General features: G+C 35.6%; 1 pseudogene; it reads right to left on the bottom strand.

The window, feature by feature from the left end:
- Nucleotides 1-2,883: 2,883 nt before the first annotated feature.
- The window catches only part of LOC107858426, a 7,564-nt pseudogene continuing 1,536 nt past the window's right edge, over nucleotides 2,884-8,911 (bottom strand).

Below are 8,911 nucleotides of genomic sequence, written 5' to 3'. Positions count from 1 at the left end.
TCACACCCGAGGAATTGCTGTTACTTGCCATGGCTCTTGATACCACAGATGTTGGGATAATAGACTGCAAAAACCGTAAAGAGTAGAGGTTGAAAGTAAGAGGACTCAATATATGCTGAAACACAGCTTTTTCTGTATATATATAAAAACTGAAGATAAGCCTTTATATAGACTTATAAAACAAATAAACCACTAACTAAGTTACCAACTATCCACTAACTAAGCAACTAACTCCATTATCTGTTAACTAAAAATATACTGCAGCATGACTGCTAACAGTCCATAAAAATAGGAAACTACTAACAACTTGAATTTGACTTGGTCATACATTGAATTAGTCTTCAATAAGTCTTTCTGATAATATAGAAGTTTTTTAACTTGTTAACTGTATATGGTTTTTAGCCTTGTTAGATAACAGGTTACATTGAAGGTAAGAACTAGGTAGGTTACTTATTTATGATGCAAGTTCTATACATTCACTTGTATTAGATGTGATGATCAAGTAGAAATACTGGTACAGTGATTGCATTAGGGTGCTGTTAACATCACATACAGCCACAATAAATAAGAAAGATATAGTCGGCAACCTTAAGTAAATAAGAAAGGCGTCTTAGTGACTCTTCAACTCCTTCTGAAAAGTTAACTAGCTTTTTCATCCCTGTAAGAGTTTTCCATTTCAGGCACATGTTTGAAGCGAAAGCGAGTCAACTTAGCATAGAGGTGACAGTCCAGCGGAAAAGAGTGTATGATTGTTGAAGTGAAGCTAATTTAACTTGACATAGGTGACATACAAATCAGTAAAAACTATGTCTAACCAGTATTAGGGATGACAATGGGGGTGGTGCGGGTTTAGACATATGTGGAACGGTGCGGGTTTAGATATATGCGGGTGCAGTGCGGGTCAAAATAAAAAAATAGTGATTTTGTGCGGTGCGGGTTTTGCAATATTTGGCTATCTCTAATATCTTTTTCCTTCTTTCTTCCTCTCTCGGCAGTGCTCTCTGCCTCTTATTTGTATGTCTACTGTTATTAGATTTTCTATGCATAAAATTTATATTCAATAAAAAGAACAATTCCAATTATTTTTGAAAGGAAAACTTTGGGGAAGATCAAGTTGAGTAGGAACTATGTATCAAAGGTAATTTCGTGTTGCTACTGCTACTAACTGACTTTGATTATTTATATGATGCATTATTCATTACTATTTGTTCTGAAAAGTTTAATGGTTTGAAATAAATTACTTATGAGATGGTTATGCATTTTTTCTTTTTTCAGGTAGTTAATAATGTAAGAATTATAAATTGAATGCAACTATCATGGAAAATAAAGGGAAAAAATTGTGGGGGCAGGGCAGTGCGGGTGTGCTATGGGGTGGGTTTACGTGGTTGAAAATACAATGCAGGACGGGACAGATTGAAATTTTGCGGGTTAAAGTGAAATCCGCACCGTTGCCATCCCTAACCAACGTTAAATTTGGGACTACGAGTTGAAGAGAAATTTGAGTTCCTTTTACACAGGTATAGTTTTGACACATGCAGTCATTTTGCTTATTATTAAAATTCATCAGAGACAAACAATGGCTGTGCAATTTTTCATTGCATTGACAGATGGTATCCTCTACTCATTCTACAGTATATCACTAAATTAGTTATGAGATGGTTATGCATTTTTCTGTTTTCAGGTAGTTAATAATGTAGAGTTAGAAATTGCATGCAACTTTCATGGAAATTAAAGAGGAAAAAAAAAAGCACGGGGGCAGAGGAAAAAAAAAAGCACGGGGGCAGGGAAATACAGGTGTGCTGCGGGTTGTGTTTACGTGGGTGAAAATACAATGCGGGACGGGGCGGGTTGAAATTATGCGGGTGAAAACAAAACCGCACCATTGCCATCCCTAGTTAATGTTAAACTTGGGACTGCGAGTTGAAGAGGAATTTGTGTGCCATTTAGACAGGTATAGTTTTGACACATGCAATCATTTTGCTTATTATTGAAATTCATTAGAGACGAACAATGACTGTTTTGTCATTTTTCATTGCATTTATAGATGATGTCCTCTACTCATTCTACGGTATATCACCAAATTAGTTATGAGATGGTTATGCATTTTTCTGTTTTAGGTAGTTAATAATTTAAGAGTTATAAATTGAATGCAACTTCCATGGAAATTAAAGGGAAAAAAAATCATGGGGACAGGGCAGTGTAGGTGTGCTGCAGGGTGGGTTTACATGGGTGAAAATACAATGCGGGATGGGGCGAGTTGAAATTTGTGGTTTAAAATGAAACCCTCACCACACCGTTGCCATCCCTAACCAGTGTTAAAGTTGGGACTACGAGTTGAAGAGGAATTTGTGTACCATCTACACAGGTATAGTTTTGACACATGCAATCATTTTGCTTATTATTGAAATTCATTAGAGACAAACAATAACTGTCTTGTCAATTTTCATTGCATTTACAGATGACGTCCTCCACTCATTCTACTATATATCACAAGTTTCTTCAATTTCCAGCCGTAAGTACTCTCTCTATGGAGGTTTTTCGAATTGGTGAAAACAAAATTGTTGTTTCTTTGCCACTCAAGTCTTTTTCCTCTATTAAGTTTCAACTTATACTTTACAAGCTTTGAGCAGCCAAGAGGGCTTCCTGTTTTGATTCAAGATTCTGATTACTTTCTAATCTTCTAATTAAAATTAATGCATTTTTATACATTTACCTCTTCCAGAAGTATAATAATAGATACAAAGACATCCAACTCAAGCTCCATTCGTGGATGAACAAATTGCTCAATTCTTGCTGAGTAATATTTTGCAGGCTGCACATCTCATATCATCTTGGGTTTCATGATTTCAAACCCCAGCCATGCGGTAGTAGCAAGACAATCGCGGGAAGTATTTCTTGATTTGCTCTTAAGTCTTCTCTAAAGCATGGACCAGAGGACTTTCCAAACTTTTGGAAGCACATCGCTCCTTTGCTGCACAATGTCTCTATGTCAACGTCCTGTTAGTTCATGGAGTCTTTAGAACAAGGAAACAACTCATGGGTGCGGTAGAGTGTAAAAAATTACATGGAAGCCAAATTCGGTGTAGATCTTAGTGCGTCTAAACGAATATAAAACAGAACAAACTTCTTCATAAAGAAGATTAAGTATAGATTGAGAAAAATCTTTTGTATGATACTGAATAGCAGCTTTGGGTGCATAAAAACAAATGGTCAGTTTGTTTGAGATTATCTTCCAGTTTCCATGTTGTTTGAGAGTTCTTATCGTGATCAATCATCAATGTCAAGGTCATTCCCTTCCCCAGCAGAGGATAAAGAAAATGGTGAATAGGTAGATAGTTTCATACCTTGGAATTTGCAGCAGTTCTTGAAAAAAATTCCAATGCAATTGACATTGCACGCTCATGGTTGCTTTACAAAGAGAGATAAATGGGACCAGCGAAGCAGATTGGTTTATGTGTTTTCTGCATTGACCATCAAATTGCATTCATCTGATGAGAACAGCTGCCCGAGCAATAATCTGTTCCAGGTTGCTTCTTGAGACATCCAAGAGACCTGACAGTACTTTGGGTGAGCTGGTCACAGCTAATTGTGTTTTGCTCGACGTATAGTCGAATGCAGTGACTAGTGCTTCCATAATCATCAATGGCGCTGCTGGAGATGTTAACTGCAGTGTTCTTAGGCTACATTTTTAACTGTTTGAAGGACACACCACATCCACAAGACATGGTAAAAGTTCTAATGTCTTGATTTCTGCAGGAGATGGATTTATTAAGTAAATTAGTATAGCCGCTTCATGAACATTTTCTTAAGAGCAGTTGCCAAATGATTCAACTGTAACCTTTTCTCTTCACGTCATCAACAAGTGCTCTGATCCTTGAAATAATAATTGATAGGACTGACACCGTTTCTCGTATCACACGTTCTTCTCTGGATGTTGATATAGCCCTCAGAAGTTGATCAATAATTATGTCTTTTCGCAAAAGTCCTGTTTTTGTTTTTTAGCAGCTAATAACTTTGATATTATTTTCTCAAAGTTATTTCCTGAGAAACTTAACTTTGAAATTATTTTCTCAAATAGTGCTGCTTGTTCTGCTTGAGAATTTTCTTCTCCATATTCAGATATTTCTTTTAAGGTTGTCTTACACCTGTTCTTCTGCCGTGAAGAAATCAATGGGTTCTGTGTTTTGCTGAGCTGATAATCAGGTAAAGTCATGGGCACAGGATATCCGTCGGATCTACAATCAATCATTTGCAAGTCCTGCTGCATTGTTACCACTCAAATGTAGGTGCATTTTGAGGCCTCTGATTTCTTCTGCTGGTAAATCAGTGAGTGAGTGATTTCAGCTATGCTTTCTTTGTTGTGTCTTAGTCCAGAAACTTGCAAATCAAAAACATTGAGGGCTGAGAAGATTTCTGGTTCCTGTATACATCGAGCAGTTGAGTTAATGAATATCAGACCTACTCAGGTATCAGGCTAAAGATTAAAACAGGTGAGTGGGCACTGAGCTGATTGAAAGCCTCTATTTGCTGATTTTTTAGGCTCCAGTCTGAAATGATTTCCAGGTCTTGCATATTCCCGACTCAAAAAGATGATGAGATTGTGCTCGTAAAAGGATAGAAATGACAACAGGGGTAGTGCAATTGTTTAGTTCTCAAAGGGCTGTCAATTCAATTTATCTTTTCGCGGCAGTCTTTATCAAAGATATTACCTCATGAAACTTTCCATTTGTAGAACTGCTCACTGAAATCCAAGTAGATTGGTGTCTCTGACTCTGAATCAAGCAATATAATTTGAGACATTTGGTGGTTGAGTCCTTGGGTATTTCCGTATGACACTGCTTAATTCATTAATAGCTACATGATTTTTCACTATGGATAATGATCTTTTATTCGTCATCCTTAGCATCATTTTGGGCATTAAAAGGATCACCTTCTCAAACTGCATTCATGCTCTATTAAATTGAAAGTCATAAAACTGAAACAATAATGAGGAGATTAAGACCTTCAGCTGATTAAACTTAGAGAAAGGTAAGAAAAGGCAAAATGACTCGATGCACCCTTGTACTATAACCGTTTTGTAATGTGGATACTCGTACTTACATGTTTGTTATTTGGACTCTTGAACCCATTAAAAACAAACATTTTAAACCCTTTGATCGTTGATTAGATCTATGTGGCATTAAAATGGCTGAGTAGGACTAAACATGTGTAGGCATGCGCCTAGGCTGTGAGTGGGGTCAATTTTTGATCAATTTTATATTAAAATAATTAAAAAAGAATCTTTTTTTTCCTTCATTTTTTTTAATTTAAATTTTTTTAAAAAGTTTTAAATAATAATTTTTTTTTTTTTAAAAAGCCCCCCTTCCCCAACCTCCTCTCCCGTCCAGCCACCCCTCACCCTCGTCCAGTCACCTCTACCCCACCACTGTCCAGCCCCCTCCCACCACCCCAGCCCCATCCAACACCCCCACCTCTCACTTTTTATTTTAGTTTTTAGTTTTTTCTGTCAATTCAAATATTTTCATATATTTTTTTGGGATTAAATTTAAATTTGAAATCTTTTCATATTTTTTTGGGATTAAAATTTAAATTTAAATTGAAAGTGAGTGATAGTGGATATTGAAAAATTAGTGAATTTCATGAATAAGCTTGAAAAAACTTAAAGTTTTTGTGAATTTATTAAAGATATTCAAATTTAAAAATCGAAAATTCATTATGTTTGTATATATGAATTTATAGTTAAAAATTTAAATTAGTTGGAGAAGAATTTTAATTATTTGGAATGAATTTGATATTTAATTTGTGAGCAAAAAATAAAAACATGATTATTTAAATTTTTCTACAATTTATAAAAAAAAAATTATTTAATTTAATTTATTTTTAATATTTAATTTCTTATGTAAAATTTTAAAAATGACATGGAATTTAATGTAATACTTGAAAATGACGTGGAAACTAATGTGGCAGATGTGGAAGCTGACATGACAGCTGACGTGAAAAAAGTGTTTAAAATGTTGTTTTTTAGTGGGTTCAAGAGTCCAAATGACAAATATTTAAGTAGGAGTATCCATATTACAAAATGGACATAATACAAGATCCATCAACCCATTTTGCTGTAAGAAAACACCAACGCAATTTTGAATTGTGACTCCTGCACATTTTTTGCTACCCTTATCTTGACTGAAGGGATTCTTTTCTATTTTCATTTTTTGACCTTCATATGGTCTACTCTACATGACAAAACCACTCAGAGAATGCTCTAGTGATGTATTTGAGGGAGAATTCTAGGTATTTAGAGTGAAGTATCATCTCCATTTCCAGTTTTCACTTCCTTTTAAGGCTTGGCTTGATAAAATTACAAAAGACTAAGTACACTTGCTCATAATCATCCAATTCATTCCAATAGGTCTTTTATTATCTTCACCGGATATTATTTGCTTGCACTGAAATTTTCTTTCAGTATTAAGCTCCACAAAGATGTGTTATGAGAAGTATTTATTATTGAAATTGCTAAGCGTGGTGTGCATTTTAAATTCATGCCACTCAGTTAGTGTTCATGTTTCCTTTTTACGTCTTATGTACAACACCTTATTACTTCAATATATCAACTGCTTATCTGTAACTTAGTCTAAGCATCCGTTTGGCCATGCGAGATGAAATCATGATATGACATTATGATTTGAAATCATGAGATGAAATTGAAGCTTGGTTTGGACATGAAATTTGGACTTTTAATGTTGGAGGTTTTCTCATAAACATAAAAACCTCATAAGTTGTGAAAACTATCAAAATTGCTTCAATTCTTTGTACAATCTTATCGAATAAACAAAAGTTTGTAATAAAAGTAGAATACACTATCACAATGCTATTTTAAAAAAATACAACACTTAATGATCAAACTTTTGCTCAATAAAATAAGTAAAATTAAACATGAATTGTAGTGTACTACTTTTTAATATAATTCTCCCACATAGTATGAACAATCTCCTATGTTGACCTTGTATTTCTTGATCAGATGACTTAGAAGATGAATCAACATTGTTATTTTGAGTCATTTGTTGATCCATATCATTAGTAACTATTTCTTCATGTTCATATATCGTGAATATTGTTGCTTTCAATGTTTTCGGGTAAAAGAATCTGTATATAAACAACAACAACTTCAACACAAGTTCAAGTCTAAGACAAGAACACTTATGAAGTTCCTTAACACCTTCAACACAAGATTAAAAGTAATCTATCCAAGAAGTGTGTTATATTTCAGAAATGAGATGAAACAGAAATGTAAAGCCAAGTCCCCCGACTTCACGGAGTCCTTAAGGAATAATTTTCCTCACTGTATCCGAGGTTGTAGAATCTTCCTCCCAGGATAAAATGACTTCCAATCCGAACAATAGTGGTACCTCAAATTATTGGATTCCTCGAACTCACTCAACAGCTTAATGATCACACAAAATTTTTGTATAGAAGAAGAGTTTTTTACTATCAAAAATCATGTCTATACCTAAGGAATATATCAGGTATTTATAGCCTTTAATGTGTCATTTCGGAAAGCATGCATTGGTTCAGCAGAAAGGCATCTATTCAGTATAGTCACGTCACCTGCGCCCAGTCTATGCTGGACCTGCGCCTGATCTGCGGCCGCAGGTGACGTTTTACAAATTCTAGTAGCTTCTGCACTACATCTGCGCTCACAGGTTGCGTACCTACATTGCATCTGCGCTCACAGATCACCCTACAACGCGAAATAGTGTGCCTTTTACCTCGAAGGTCGCATCTCTTCGAGATGTGTTGCATATGCGTTTGCATGGCGTCCGAAATACACCCGCACTTGGAGAAAAATAATTATATCAGATTTGGGATTAAAATTTCACTTGTAAAACAAGTTTCAAATAAAATTCTCTAAAGAGATAGATCTTATCAATCGATCCAAATCCAAATCCAAATTCAAATTTAAAGCCGAGCCAAGCAAGCTACGACGACGACAGCGTGAGGCACAACCTTGTTCTTGCCTCACTATCAATGTGGAGTTAGTGTTCCTCATTATAAACACTTACAAGTTTCCTTCTCCCACCAATGTAGGAGAATTAGTGAACTTTCTAATATAAAGGCACCTATTTAGTACAGTCACGTCACCTGCACTCAGTCTGTGCTGGACCTACGCCTGATCTGCGGCCGTAGGTGACGATTTTTAAATTCCAGTAGCTTCTGTGCCCACAGGTCGCGTACCTGCGTTGCATCTGCGCCCGTAGGTCACCCTACAACGTGAAACAGTGTACCTTTTGCCTCAAAAGATCGCATCCCTTTGAGATGCGTTGCGTATACATCCGAAATGCACCCTCACTTGGAGAAAAATAATTATATCAGATTTTGGATTAAAATTTCACTTGTAAAACAAGTTTCAAATAAAATTTATCTAAAAAGATAGATCTCATCGATCAATCATTTGCCAAATCCAAATCCGAGCGAGCGACGATAGCGGCGCGAGGTACCACCTTATTCTTGCCTCACTATCCATGTGGAGTTAGTGTTCCTCATTATAAACACTTACAAGTTCCCTTCTCCCACCAATGTGGGAGAATTAGTGAACTTTCCAATATATGAGTACACTTTCCATTTTGGTTACACTATTTTCCTCCACTATTTTTTCCCTCCATTTTTCATTCACACACACACACATTGAACCCAACAAATATTTCATCGCACCCTTGGTGAATGAATTTGGTAAAAAATAATGAATTTGGTAAATAATAAATGGTGTAGTAGAAGTAGGTTTGAAGTAATAATAAATTTATGTTGGTGAGAGTTAGGGGTGTACAGACCAATCCGTCAAGTAAAATCGAACCGACGAACCAAACCAAATCGAGAAAAAAAATCAACTTATGGTTTAGTTTGATTGGTTTGACGTTAG

This window comes from Capsicum annuum, chromosome 1, assembly GCF_002878395.1.
Source record: "Capsicum annuum cultivar UCD-10X-F1 chromosome 1, UCD10Xv1.1, whole genome shotgun sequence".
NCBI lineage: Eukaryota > Viridiplantae > Streptophyta > Magnoliopsida > Solanales > Solanaceae > Capsicum > Capsicum annuum.
This window is presented reverse-complemented; position numbering and strand designations above follow the sequence as displayed.